The sequence below is a fragment of the Lactuca saligna genome, chromosome 2, assembly GCF_052625555.1.
Source record: "Lactuca saligna cultivar CGN05327 chromosome 2, ASM5262555v1, whole genome shotgun sequence".
In the NCBI taxonomy this organism is placed as follows: Eukaryota; Viridiplantae; Streptophyta; class Magnoliopsida; order Asterales; family Asteraceae; genus Lactuca; species Lactuca saligna.
Window position 1 is genome coordinate 190,387,010 of NC_136418.1, and position 15,915 is coordinate 190,402,924.

At 31.9% G+C, this 15,915-nt stretch overlaps 1 long non-coding RNA gene across 8 annotated transcripts; it reads right to left on the reverse strand.

The window, feature by feature from the left end:
- Nucleotides 1-3,154: 3,154 nt before the first annotated feature.
- On the reverse strand, nt 3,155-5,461 carry LOC145028613 (uncharacterized). Of its 8 annotated transcripts, none has more exons than XR_013676076.1 (4): nt 5,240-5,461; nt 4,981-5,039; nt 4,178-4,900; nt 3,155-4,109 (listed from the first exon to the last, which is right to left on the reverse strand). It is a non-coding gene; the product is annotated as an uncharacterized LOC145028613 (long non-coding RNA). The 8 variants fall into 8 exon arrangements; XR_013676079.1 differs by lacking the exon at nt 5,240-5,461 and having other exon boundaries at nt 4,178-4,262; nt 4,432-4,476; nt 4,634-5,233; XR_013676073.1 differs by having other exon boundaries at nt 4,178-5,039; nt 5,240-5,460.
- Nucleotides 5,462-15,915: the final 10,454 nt, after the last annotated feature.

A 15,915-nucleotide genomic window follows, 5' to 3' on the forward strand; every position in this document is an offset into this window, starting at 1 on the left:
TTAATATATGGATTTGGATTTCAATTATTACTAATATCAAATTATGAATTTTGATATTGTTTCATATTGTTGGGTTTGATTACTTTAATTTAAATTATTCTAATGTGTCTACAATGTAGAAAAAGTAACAAAAATTTAATTATTGTGGCTTTAATATAAATTTGGCCATGTTTTATAGGTTTTCAATGTCTCTAAAATTATACAATGGTTACTTTACATCATTTTTTAACGTGTGACTAAATGGTTAACAATAGTCATAATTACAAGAATTATGAGTCTAAAATTGTTTTAAAATGATGTTTTTTTTTTAAGTTTTTTTGACTAAGTTAAACAATAACAACATAAAAAAAACAATTTATGTGGCAAATAAATACCATAATTGATTGTTGTGACTAATTACTACCAAATCGTCACTTACAAAATTAATTACATGTGCCCATTTACTGAACATGATCATGTTCAACGTAATTACATGTTTCTAAAAATACCCAATAGTCTTAATACGATACCGAATAGTCATTACTTTTAATTAAATGTGTCTTTATAATACTTATGATTGTATTTCACTTAATAGTGTGTCTTTATACGATAGCCAATAGTCACAAAAGTTGATTGTTTTTGTGATTAACTATTAGCAAATCGCCACTTATGAAATTAATTACATGTGGCCATTTAGCGAACATGATCATGCTCACCGTAATTACATGTTTACAAAAGATACACAATAATCTTAATAAATTTTAAGTGTGTGACAACATATCAGAAAACAACCACACTAAAACAACATAAATGTCGCAAGTTGGTGATATACAGTCACTACAGTTACTAAATAAATGTGTCTACTGACGGTTTAACGTTACACTATTGGATAAAATGGTTGATTTAAGGAACAAAAGTCCGTACACAATTGCCACACTTTTATAATACGGCCACATATTTTCATATCATACGGACACTACATTATAACATGTTTTTTAATGTCCGATATTGGATAACTACATATAAAATATATTAACGATGTTTATACCCCATATCAAAATTCCTAGTTCTGCAACTGCTCTTGGCAATTATGTTTTACAATTCTACCCTTAATAATAATGATAATAGTGATCGAGAGTTGGTCTTGAAGTTTTCATTAATTGTTTTGGGTTTTATTGGATCCAGACTTTATATATATGTATATTCTTTTAGCTTGAACCATCACCTAATTTTGTAAGCAATCTTTTGTATTCTACACATTGGTAGTAAGAATACTATCAATATTGATGCATAAAGGATAGGAGGATATCATATTATAAAATGTCATGTTGACTCCTTTGGTGTAACGAAACGATGCAATATAGGTTGGTACATTTTAGCTTTTTTACAAAAAAGTAATAAATAAATAAAAATCCGTTAAAATAGGTCGAAAGTATGGCATGTATAATCAAACGAAAAGAGCACGAATCTTGGGATCTACATCCATTGGACTGGGAGAAAGAAATTAACATAATATTAGATAAAAAACAATTAGTCATATCAAAAAAAAAAAAAAAAAAAGCACAATCCATCGGACTTCAGAATTCAAATTTAGTATATTTGTACATTTTTCTTTTACAATAAAGTCAGTTTTTCTTTAAAAATTACGATAAAACTAGTACACATGTTTTTATCATCTACATCGTATCACTTCGATACTTTGATTTTACCGGTAACCATGGGAATGTGAGAAAGGGTGTGGTGATGTATGGAGGATAGAAGCATGCGAGAGTGCCCATTTTGTTTTACTTTTTTTTTTTTTTTTTTTTAAATGTAAATCATTAATTTAATTCAAAGAAGAAGAAGTACAAGTTGGTCATTTCCAAAGACCTTGGTTTAAGTTTTTGAAACACAAAGATAATTAGTGTTAACTTTTTTTTATGAAGATTTACACACAAAGTAGCCACCTTTATTTCGATATGCGACGTCCATTTAAGCACTTTACTCACCAACAGCGAGACACAAAGTGTGTGTGTGTATATATATATATATACACACATACTAGCCATCTACCCGCACAAAGCGGCGGCGGCGAACAGATTTTTTCGATAATATGTTTTTTTTAACAAAAATGTTATGTTCTAAAAGAAAATACATATCCAAAACAATAGAATCCAACTTTGGTGTTATTTTTAACATGTTTTTATAGGAACAATGTCTCACACCATAAAACAAAGGTATTGTTATGGTTACCAAAAAATGACTTTTACTAACAATGATCATATTTGTATAATTTAGTAATCACTTTGATTTTTTTATTTATAAAATAATAGAAATATACCAAACATAGTAACAAATAGTCAAAAATAATAATGAGAGCAACAAATTAGAAATATCTTGTAAGACTTGTTGGAGTGGTGCTTTTACATTATCTTGAAAAGAAATAAAAAATAATAATGGAATAAAATTAAAATAAAAACATCAATTTCCAATTAATTATGTCAAGGGTCTCTATCTTGGTCCTTAAGTTGTACAAACGTCAATTTCCAAATAAAAACCCCTTGTGATTAACATATTTTTTAAATGTCATTGTTTCAAAATGTTTTTGCCCATTAGTTATTTTCTAATGCATTTATGTTTTACTAAACATGTTAAAAGGTGTAATTAAAAAAAACATGCCGTCAAAACTTGATACCAACCAGTTCCTTCATATTTTCTTGCATTCATTCCATATTTTCTTTTAATAAAACAAATTCAATATGAATGAAGCATCAAAAAGTTGTCAAGTAACCACTTGAAAGATCAAGTATTTTCATAAATGCATTTTCACTCTTTTTTCCAATTAATTTGATGTAGTTTGTGATTTTCTACCAAATATAGCATTTAATTTCAATAATTATCTTTATTAGGCACAAAAAGTTGTTTTGAGTTGGATGTTAATGATGTTTCTATAACTAAGTGAAAATTTCAAAAGTATAGTGATGTGATGATAAAAAAAATGTAGGGTGCTATAATAAATTACTGGAAGATGAAAGTCAAACCATGAATAGCATCATAGATTAAGAGCCAACTGAAGCAACACCAATCACTACAAGTTTATATGAAGATTTAACGGAACACCAAGGGTAAAGATGTCATTTTCAAAAAATGCAATCCACTATATTTGTATACGTATCATTGCTGTCTAAAGACATAATCAAAGCACAAAAGGTCCAAACTGTGAGTATTTTTGTCAAATTCGAAGATAAAGAAGGTTTTCAAGATTTACCATCCCACCACTCAACAGTAACTAACTATAAAGGGTAAAGATGTGATTTCCGAAAAAAATATTACAATCCCCCGAAATTAGATAATATAGCATCGTTAACTAAACAAAAGATCAAAGCATAGAGGACCAAATAAGAGTTAATTTCGTCAACATCAAAGAAAAAGAAGGTTTTCCCCTCACCATCTCTTCAATCTACCCACCGTACCTACAGTAATACCAACTTGCACCTCCAAACCCATGGGGAGAACTGCAAGTTTTTCTGCTCCAACTTAATTAGCATCATACCAAAAGCACACCAAGTAAATACTTTTTGAATACATACTGTTGGTTATAACAAAAATATGCAGATTTCACATAATAAGTAGATTAAAAAAATGACCATTTTAAACTTTAATTTGCAGACTACTTGATACCTAACTCTGCATATCAGGAAAAAAAAAGGCAAAAAGTAAACAGAAAAAAAAAAGCTAGAAATTTATCATAAAAAGGGGTTCAAAGAGAAAATAATTTACGATTTACCTCTTCCAATTAGAAGTAGTGGTGCCAATGAAGAAGTAGGGTTACCTCAAGAGTCAAGAGTTTAATTTAGACCTGCAGTCAATTAACGCACCTGATCATCCGTTTTCAGACCTAAATTACATTAAAATAGTATGGCCAAAAAAATCAGTGAAATTAAGATAAACAGGATTTAGGATTGAAAAAAAGTCAGCATTCGGCATTTTGCAAATTGATAAGTGTCTTTTCGTTTATGCAGTGGGGAGAGAACGTTGGTGGCGGTAAGGATGGTAAGAGGATGAGGCGAGTGTTGTGAAGTGTGAGGTCCTCATGGCAGTAGTGCCTGGTGCGATCCAAAAAATGGTGGTTGTTGAGTCTTGTAGAGCACCTAGATGAAGAGAAATCCAACATGTTAGGGATAAATTTGACAATAAAAGGGACGAAGATTCAATTCACCTTTTTTTCTCTAATTCAGCATGTGTCCCTAGTTCACCTTGCAGACCACTTACATTAAGATCATCTGAAAGAACATTAAGATCATCTGAAAGAACCAGGGTGCAAATATTAAAAAAAAAAAAACAACTGAGATAATTTCCCAAAGTTGTAGCTTGAATCTAGAAAAATACTGAAAAAAAACTAAATAATTATCGTTGAATTCCCACAATAAAGTAAAAACCTTTTCTTAAGTGGAAATGTGAAATGAAGTTTACCATGAAGTAGAGGAATTAGACTCGTTAGTTTGGCGTTGCCAAACCCTAATTATCCACAGAAAGTAAATGAACATCACAGTCATTACAATGAACAAATTAACCAATTTTAGTACGACACAAAAAGCAACAAATCTAAGAAAGATTAATTCAGTTTTATAAATATACAATAAAGATGGGAATTCAAATTATTTAAGTTTCATACCAGGGTTGGAACTTGAAGCGGCGTAAGAAGGAAAGGAAACTGAGTATGAAACTATCAGGCAACTTATCCCTTTCAAAAAAAAATTATGAGGTTTCTGCTTTGGTAAAACAATGGATGTCAATCAATGAGAAATTGAAAAATAAGGAGAAAATGAAACATTTGAGGACAACGTGAACTCCCTAACACACCACACACCACTGGTTGCAAAATAAACCAAAAATTGGACTTACTAGATATTCCAACTAAAAATCAGACTCGATCATGCTTCTGTTGCAAAATAAACCAAAAAAATGAACATATGTTGCTGTTGCGATAGGGGAGAGATACACAAAAGTTTGAAGCCCTACCATTTGATGTACTGCATCTAATAGTTCTAACTTAGATCTAAGGGTTTCATTTGCGAATCCTGCTCAAGATAAGTAAGGTTACAAATCAACGACTGGTGCGGTGGTGTCAAATCGTTGTCACAGGAGTGATGGATGACTAATTTATTGAGAATACGAACCCGTGAACAAATATAAAAAGACTAATTTATACATGAAGATGGGAAATCAATTCGTATTTACTAACAAGACCATAAGTCGATTTAGGAAAGGAAAGCCATACTTGTGAATTGAAGGCAATGAGCATAACAAGGGTCTAACATCTTCAATCTTCTTCAAATTACTTGAAAATCAACAAAATTAAATCAAAGAAATTATGAAATTTAAACCGAAAATAAAAAGAAAATAAAAGTGAATTGAGTATTCAAGGATTAGAAAAGAGGGGACAGAGATATTGAATTTGAAACTTAGAGAGAGAAAATATGTTTTGAGAGAGAAAGTCTTTTCTTTCATTAATTTCTTTTAATGAAAATGTTCATTACATATATAAATTACATATATAAGAACTTAAACATAATTGTAATGAAAATAACTAAAACTCAAAACTACTCTAACAAACAGTGGCAATAAACTCTTATTGATAACACTCCCCCCCCTCAAGCTAGAGGATATGGTTAAAGACCCAGCTTGATTGTAGCTTCTTGTTGTTTTGGTCCTCGTAAATACTTTGTAAGAGCATCTGCAATCTGTTGATTTGTTGAAACATGAGATAAAGAGATAAGGACACTTTTGAGTTTTTCTCTAACTAAATGACAATCTATGTCAATATGTTTAGTTCTCTCGTGAAAGACTGGATTGGAGGCTATATATAGCTGCTTGATTATCACATTTGAGGGGTATTGGCGTAATATTGGGCACTTGAAATTCTTGAAAAAGTCGACTTAACCAAGCCAATTCAGCAACTAATCTTCTCATGGATCGATATTCAGCCTCTGCTGAAGACAAAGAAACGGTAATCTGTTTCTTGGATTTCCAAGAAATAGGACTGTTTCCAAACATGATAAAATACCCATTAATCTTCTCATGGATCGATATTCAGCCTGGTGATTGGGTATGCAGCCTAATCAGAATCACAATATGCCTCAAGGATATAATTGTTATTTTGGCGAAAAAACAAGCCTTGATGTAATGTGCCTTTGAGATATTGTAATACGTGTAGAGCAACTTCATAATGTGCTTGAGATGGCGTTTGATTGAATTGACTGAGGTACTGTACTCAGTAAGACAAATCAGGTCTTGTATGAATTAAAAAAATTCAACTTTCCAATTAATTGACTATACATGGTAGGATCATCTAAAGGATTCTCCATAGCTGATACTAGAAGAATCTTGTAAGGAAGAGGAGTGGATACATCATTCAGTCACAGAATATGTATGAAGTAATTCTTTGATATATTTTTGCTGATGAACAACCATGCCATTAGGAACCTGATTAAACTCCAATCCAAGAAAGAAATAAATTTGTCCCAAATCTTTTATTTTAAACTGATCATCCAGAAAGCATTTAAGATCTGCAATTTCATCTTGATTATCTCCTGTAACTAATATGTCATCGACATAAACCGCTACAATAACAATGGAAGTAGATATGGTTTTAAGAAACAAAGAGTAAGCATTAGGTGAATGATGATAACCTCTTGTTCTTAATGCTTCGGACAATTTCGAATACCATTGCCTGGATGCTTGTTTTAAACCATATAAGTACTTTTTTAACTTGCAAACATATGAAGGGGATATTGTAGAGATTCCAGGTGGTATCCTCTGTAACGCCCGTAGATCAGGGCTAATCAATTAAGAGACGATAAGCGTCATAAATGAATTTTTGATAGAAGATTATTTAGAATAAATAAACTTAACTAAGTTTTAGTATATGTCACAAGGTTTCCGTGCATATAAAGAACGCCGAAATCCGAGTTGTAACGAAGAAGTTATGACCTGTCGAAGTTTCGCGACAGAACCGACACGACGCTGAATGACGTAAAAAGTGAATTTACGTTAGATTGATATTTAGCCTTAGCGACCTAAACAAAAGTCGTAGAGTTCATTAAACCATGAGCGTGCATAAAAAGAACGTCTGAATCTGACTTCGTATAAGGAAGTTATGATTTTTCTAAGTTTCGACTTAGCGGTATACAGCCCGAATACTCGATTTGAGATCGAGCGGTTTTTAGCCGAAACAATCTAAATGAGAATCTAAGATCTCGTCAATTGTAGTGAAAAGATAAAAAGATAGGCAAAAATGGACGTCGGATGAAGAAGTTATGAATTTATAACGGAGTTTTCCTATCCCGGCCTACTAAAAATAATATAATAAAAATAAAGTCAAAATTAGCCAACGGAGTCTAAATGAAAGTTGTAGAGCATAATCTCACCTACGCGTGGATATAAAGAACGTCGAAAATGGAGCTCGTATGCGAAAGTTATGAATTTTTGAAGATCGTGGCACACATACCAAAGCTTATCTGAAGATTACGCCCAATGTACTCTATGTATGCCCAGCGTACTCCAAAATTTCGCCCAGCGTAATCCCAGACCCAGCAGCCTATAAATAGAACCTGAGATCAGCTATTTCCCTTGCGAATTTTCTTCCTTTCTCTCTAAGTTTTGCATCGTTTTGCGTGCCAATTATATCCCGAAGCCCCTGTATCATTCCCGAGCCCCGAAGCAAGTTCCGAAGCCCCGAGGATCCCGAGAAGTGAGATTCCCGAGCCGAAGCCCTGCCCGCGAGGAGCCCGGTTTTTGTGAAGATCTTCTAGATCTACCGAAGAATACTACTTCTACAAGCCATAGTGTTGTCCGATCATCTTCTGATCAAGTGAGTGTGTAGTTAATTTCTTCTAACGCATAAATATTAAGTATTTGCTATGAAATACGTGCTATGTGTATAATATAAAGTTGTTTATATGTGTGGGTGTATAGTCCCTTTCATAAACACGGGTATAATACAAGTATTGTTTGAATGTATTAAGTATATGTTTGGGTGAGTGTGTGGTTACTTTCTTCTAAACACATAAATATGAAGTATTTGTTATAAAATACGTGCTATGTGTTTATATATTGTTGTTTATTTGAGATGAGTGTGGAATGAATGTTTTATATAGTTTTTAAATGAGTTAAATTGTATATGTATGTTATATCTACAAATATGTTGGGTAGAACATGTGTAGATGAGATGGTTGGTATGTGATAAAATGATGAGGTATGAAAGATGATTACGAATGATATTGGCAGATGCACCAATTAAAGAATGTCATAAAACTAGCAGATGCGCTTGAGAATAATATCGGTAGATGCACCAAGTAGTGAATGTCGTGATCCTAGCAGATGCGCTTATAGGATAATGTCGGCAGATGCGCCAAATAGAGATTGTCATAACAATAGCAGATGTGCTTATAGGATAATCTTAGCAGATGCGCTTATAGGATAATGTCGGCAGATGCGCCCAAAAGAGAATGTCATAAACCTGGCAGTCGCGCCTCATAGTGTATGACGTAATCCTGGCAGAGGCGCTTAAAGGATGATGTTGGTAGATGCGCCTTATGTAGTAATAGATTGTGTGCTAATTCCTTAGGTCAATCCTTAGGAATGAATGAATGACGGGTAATTGAATTCTGAGGGTAAAATTCTAAGAAATAAAGATGATAATAGGGATGGGTAATTGGGTTGATTGTTTGATGGTTGAATATAATAATTATATTATTGTGGGTTGAAAACCCTATATGCTCACCAGGCTCCCAAGCCTGACCCACTCAGTTTTCTTTGCATTACAGGTAATGGCACAAGAGTATAAGTTGGTGGACTTGACGAGAGATTTTGGATTATAGATCAGTAGTTATAAATGACTGTTGTAAGGTCTATTTTATATTGTTTATGCTTTTGATCTGTATCGGAACATGACATCCCGAGATTTTGTTATTTAATGAAAATACATTTCTTTAAAGAAATGTTTTGATAAATTCTTATCACATTTTGTTTTGGGAACAAATTCCGCAATTGTTTTCTTTAAAAGATTACTCTGATTTATAAAAACAAAGCACAAACAAATCGGTCTTTTCTGGCTGTGAAATTGGGGATGTCACATCCTCATATAGACTTATTCATGTAAGTCGCCATGAAGAAAGGCGTTATTTACATCAAGCTGTTGGATTTTCCATTTTCTTTTGACAGCCAAAGCAACTAAACATCTTACTGTGTTGAATTTGACTACAGGTGAAAAAGTTTCATGGTAATCAATACCAGCTTTCTGGGTGAAACCTTTCGCTACCAACCGGGCTTTATGCCTCTCAACTGAACCATCAGCCCTATACTTGACTTTGAACACCCATTTACATGAAATAGGCTTCTTGCCTTTTGGTAGTTTAACAATATCCCAGATATCATTATTTTGTAATGCTTGTAACTCTTTTGTCATTGCATCCTCCCAATTTGGATCGCCTTTTGCTTGATGATAGAATGTAGGTTCCAAAATATGATTGGTGACATTAAAGGCAAAATGTTGAGTATGAGTATCATCAATAGAAGGATGAGATATTGAATGACCAAGCCCAATACAAAGATTAGTGATTGTATGATCACAATGATGATGAAGATCAGTAGAAGAAACAAGATTGCATATATAATCTTGTAAATGTGATGGAGGATGAGAGACTCTTGTTATCTTCTTAAAGGCAGAATGGATGATATTGTTTCTGAAAAAGAGTTATGAGGTGGATCTTCATGACTTTGTGGTGAATGAGACTCATGATTAGAATGATCAACTATAGAGATTGGAAGATAACTGTCACTGAATGATGATGACTTCTGGTGAGAATGAAGAGGAAAAATATCTTCCAAAAATTTGATGTCTCGACTTACAGAGATTTCATTTGTGGTTAAGTTTAAAATCTTGTAAGCTTTTCGAGCATAAGGATACCCAATGAATACACATGGATGAGTACGAGGAATGAACTTATCCCTTCCTGTCCTTGGAGTGATAACATAGCCTAAACACCCAAATGCTTTAAGATGTTGTAAATCTGGCACAACATTATATAAGACTTCAAATGGTGTCTTATGTTGAAGAACTTTCGTAGGCATTCTATTGATTAAGTGAATAGCTGTTTTGACAAATTCGCCCCAATAGATGTGTCCGAGTCCCGATTGGAAATACAAGGCCCTTGCAACTTCTAAAATGTGGCGATGTTTTCGTTCAACTAAACCATTTTGTTGAGGACAATATGGTGTTGATTTTTGATGAATGATGCCTTTTGTTTGAAAAAATTCAACTCCTTCATTGCTGGAACCCAACTCATATGCATTATCAGATCTGATAATTTTTATGGTCTTGTGAAATTGAGTTTGTATGTGAGAAACAAAAGCTTTAATAAGATTCCATGCTGCACTTTTATTACTCATTAAATGTATCCATGTATGGCGAGAATAATCATCAACAATGGTTAGAAAGAATTTAAAACCATCATGAGTAGCATGTTTATAAGGAACCCATATATCAATGTGCACTAGATCAAAAGGATGATTAGTATGAGATATGCTTTTAGGGAAAGACAAACGTGGTTGTTTATCTTGAGAACATGTCAAACAATAATCAAATACAAACTCATTACAATGTGAAGGAACAAGAGACAATTGTTTGAGTTTACTAAAAGGAAGATGACCTAAACGTTTATGCCATACCAAAGTGTTAGATGGCTTATTGATTACATTGAAACATGTTCTAGAAGGAAATAGACAACAAAATGAAAGAGAGTCTTTAATGGTTCGATGATCAAGAACATATAGATCATTGATCTTCTTCCCAAAAACACCTAGGGCAATCTCATTCTTTGATGAAGGGTCCTGCAGAAGACATTCTTCATCAGTAAAGATGACAAATGTATTTAGATGTTTTGTGAATTTTGGAATAGAGGTGAGATTGTATTTAAATGAGGGAACATATAATACTCGATGAAGAATTATAGAATCATGCAATTGAATATCACCAATGAAAGAAACAATAGCATGATGACCATCAGGAAACCCAATGAAATGTGGTTAATTAAGTGATGTGAATGACAAGAACAAATCACGATGAGAACAAATATGATCCGTTGCCCCTAAGTCTATGATCCAAGAAAAACTAGTATGCAATAATGATGAAGATTTGTAAACGTTTGCAACAAAATGATGATATGAAAAAGGATTACCTTCATCATTCATAGCACCAGTAGTCACAGAGGAACTGATTTGATTGATGGAAGAAGAAGAATTCAAATTATGATTGTTAATGAGTTGAATAAGGTGTGCATACTGTTCCATGGTGATTGAAGGAGAATTGGATGTCCAAATAACATTTTGAACACTTGATTTTGGATCAACCTTTTTGTTTTTAGTGAATTTGAATGATGCAGGAAAACCAATTATGCAATAGCAATTGGTTTTGGTATGACCTGTCTTCTTGCAGTGAGTATAAAGAAGCGATTTCTTGGAGTTGGAAATAGATGATTCGGAAGTAACGTTCATGGCATTTGCATCATTGTTTATTATTGAAGGAATGGAAATTGTTCTTTGACGTTCTTCTTGAATAATCAGCGAATAAGCAGCGAAAAGAGAAGGTAACGGATTCATCATAAGAATTTGCCCTCGAACAAATCATTTAACCCCATTAACATTTGAATGATGTGTTGATCCTCAAAAAAATTCTGAATCGATGCAGCAGCAATACAGGTACAAAAAGGAATGGCTTGAACAATCCTCAATTCATCCCAAATTTTTGTTAATTTGGTGAAATAGGTAGAAAAATCATCGGTACCTTGTGAGAGAGAAAACAATTGTTGTTGAGTGTTGTAAAGAAGAGTACCATCGGATTGTTCAAATCATTGATGAAGCTCATTCCAAATCTCAGAAGCAGTTGGTAAAAAAGAACACTATCAACAATTATTTTGTTCAACGAATTAAGAATCCAACTGATGACCATTGAATTAGACCTATGCCAATTCGAATATGCAGGAGAATTGATTACAGGAGGCGAAATAGATCCATCTACAAATCCAAGCTTGTTTTTGGCAGACAAAGAAAGAATCATCGATCGTTTCCAGGATTGAAATCCGATTCCATTGAAAACAGTGGAGACAAGAATGGAATTCAGATTATCAGAAGATCCGATGTAAAATGGACTGGAAACATTGATTGCAGAGAATCAGATGAGATCGTTTCAGACATGATTGTGATTGAACGAAGAAGAAGAAGAGTGAAATGGATCGATTTCAATCTGATACCATATTGAATTTGAAACTTAGGGAGAGAAAATATGTTTTGAGAGAGAAAGTCTTTTCTTTCATTAATTTCTTTTAATGAAAATGTTCATTACATATATAAGAACTTAAACATAATTGTAATGAAAATAACTAAATAACTGAAACTCAAAACTACTCTAACAAACAGGACACGTGGCAATAAACTCTTATTGATAACAAGAGAATGCAATTTACCTGAATCCAATTTGATTGAAACTCCAATGAAGCGAACAACAAATCTAAATCACAGTTTGCCGCCTGGAAGACTTGATATCGGCAAGACGAGGATATATGAGAAGGCAGCCTAGAAACAGAGAGATATATTGCAAAGATATCGGGATTTTAGCATAGACTCCATCGGCATGCAGGGTCAAAAGCCTCCGAATTAAAGATATCAATTCATTACAAATTTGTATTTAGCGCTTCATGTTTTATACAATCTACCAATATTTTAGGATTCAAAACATGAGTTAAACTTTTATATTATTTTATTGATGGTTACTTGTATACTTAGCTTAATGGTTTGTACGTCTTAAGAAATAATATTATTATATTTAACCTATTCTTAGAAATAGTATAATTTCCTTGATAACATCCTCTATAAATATACCATCCTCGATAAATATACCATCCTCGATAACATTTCTTTCTTTCATTATCGTTTTACCATCTCCATTTATTACTTTCTTTCACTTGAAAATGTATCATTTATTACTTCACCTGAGAGAACATTACTTTTTTCCACTGTCACGATCAATATTTTGCTTCCTTATCAAAACCCTAAACCCTAAACCCTAAATGCTAAACCCTAAACCCTAAATGCTATGCCCTAAACCCTAAACACTAAACCATAAAGGCTAAACCCTATTGTGTCGATCTTGAATTTACATCTTCAAGTATTAATCGTGAATGCACTAACCGTAATCTTTATATAGTAAAACAATGTATTTTCAAGAGGTTTAGTACCTAAGCTTAGGTGGGGTTGTAATGTATATTCCATTTTCCCATATATATATATATATATATATATATGAAAAAATATAAATTATGTTGTTATTAACAGGAAATATGTGAAAGTAGGTTTCTATTTTATACATTTAACTTTTGTGCATGATAATATAACTTTTTATAATCAATTTCAATAATAAGAAAATATGTCATAATAAACTTGAAAATAAAATATTAACTATTTCATTCTTCAGGTTTGCTTATATAGAGAGGTGATAGTATCTAAGATAACTTGGATGTACTAAATAAATAACTAAGGTTGATTAGCCTCACGAATTATCCCCTTATTGGATGTTCATTCTTCCATCAAAACAACTCAAAATACCAAATATTTACATTAATTAATCTTAGTCTTATAGTTTACTTTGTACAACTTAAATCACATATAGAAAATCAACATTATAAAAACCAACAACTTTAGTTTTCTCCAATTTGATCAAGTCACATTTGTGGAAAGTTTTTTTCTTACGTTTTTATGAAAACACACACACACACACACAAAAATGAAAAACACAAAATGTAATAGGAAGTTAAAACTTAAAAGAAAGAACATGGTAGAGAGAGGAATGATTGTAAAGATGGAAAAGAGTAACAAAATGAGTTAAGTTGCCTTAAAACAAGCAGCATGAAGATATGTACTTGATGCACCTCGGCCCTTAACATATGTCGGGTGTGCGACCGCACAGGGCCCACATTGTTTGGGTGACCTGATATATATATATATATATATATATATATATATATATATATATATATATATATATATATATATATGAGATGTCGAGATTAAAGTATATAAAAAGCTGGTGGTGGACATGGAAAAGGCGCCTGACATTCATGACTTAGACTCAAGTTCGAAACTTGGTGCACGCAATTCTGTTTTTTATTTTTATTATAATTCTTCAGCCCATCCTTATATTCAAGCGTAACAAACACGTCATTAGTATTCCGCATAACAAACACGTCATTAGTATCCCATAAGGAATTATCTAAGTCAATAATCACATCTTGAATTAAATTAGTATATAAGTCCAATTAAACTAAGTATATCATTAGTATCATAATTCTTCAGCCCATCCTTATATTCAAGCGTAACAAACACGCCATTAGTATCCCATAAGGAATTATCTAAGTCAATAATCATATCTTCAATTAAATTAGTATATAAGTCCAATTAAACTAAGTATATCATTAGTATCTAACACAAACACGCGATTAATTACTCTATATATATATATATATATATATATATATATATATATATATATATATATATATATATATATATATATGGGAAAAGTGAATATACCCTTAAGGGTATATAAGCTTAGGTACCCGTACTCACAATACTATTTCGTTTTGTATCATATATATACATTGTAATTATCCAATGTTCTTATAATTCAACTTCTAACTTGATTTACTTCCAAAATTTTTATAAATTTCGCAATTATGTTCCTCTTACATAATTTTCATTTTCAACTATAATATATATAGCCTAGTAAGTGTTCGGCAAAAAGATGTGATGTAAGAGGAAGATAATAGTGAAATTTCGAAAATCTTGAAAGTAAATCTAGTCAGGGGTTGAAATTTAAGAACATTATAATGAATGTATCAAACAAAACGACGTATTATGGTGGGTTTGGATACCTAAGCTTATATACCCTTAAGGGTATATTCACTTTTCCCTATATATATATATATATATATATATATATATATATATATATATATATATATATATATATATATATATATATATATATATATATATATATATATATACTAGCAGTGTACCCGCGCAAAGCGGCGGGGCGTGTAAATTCTTTCGATAATATGTTTCCTCTATAAAAATGTTATGTTACAAAAGAAAGTACATGTCGAAGACAAAATAATCAACTATGGTGTTATTTGGGAGATGAAGTCATTTTTTGTTCCTGGACGGTAGACTTTATAGCAGAGGAGGGAACAAAGAGGTATATGCGATTGGAGGGATATTTGAATCAACATGCTAAATTTAAGGATATCTAAAAGGGTTCAAAATTTGAATGAATCCGAGATTTGAGGGAACTATATCAAATTGCTGAGAAATATAAGGAGATTTGATGATAAATATTTGAATTCAAAATTTGGTTAAAATTTAATATTATTTTATTAATGGTTACTTGTACTATCAGCTTCATCATTTGGACGTCTTAAAAAATATTATTATTATAATCAATCTATTTATAGAAATAGTTAGATTTCTTTTATAAGATAGTATATATATATATATATATATATATATATATATATATATATATATATATATATATATATATATATATATATATATATATATGGAATATGTGGTTGTGTTGGGTATTTAAGTTTAGGTGTGGAACATGTATAACTACGTCGATTTGGAGGAAAATAAGTTATCTTCATTGTACAACTTAGTTATTCGTTCCATCAAGATCTGGCTTCTAGATTTTTTGGTGTCTTCCTCCCCTGTCTTCGATGTTTGCTTTCTTCCTTCTCAATCGATGTGTGTTTTTCCTTCAGCTACGCTATGTCTCTTATTTCGGTCTATAAATTGTTGTTATATGTTTGATTTCGTTCCTCTTTGTTTCGATTCACT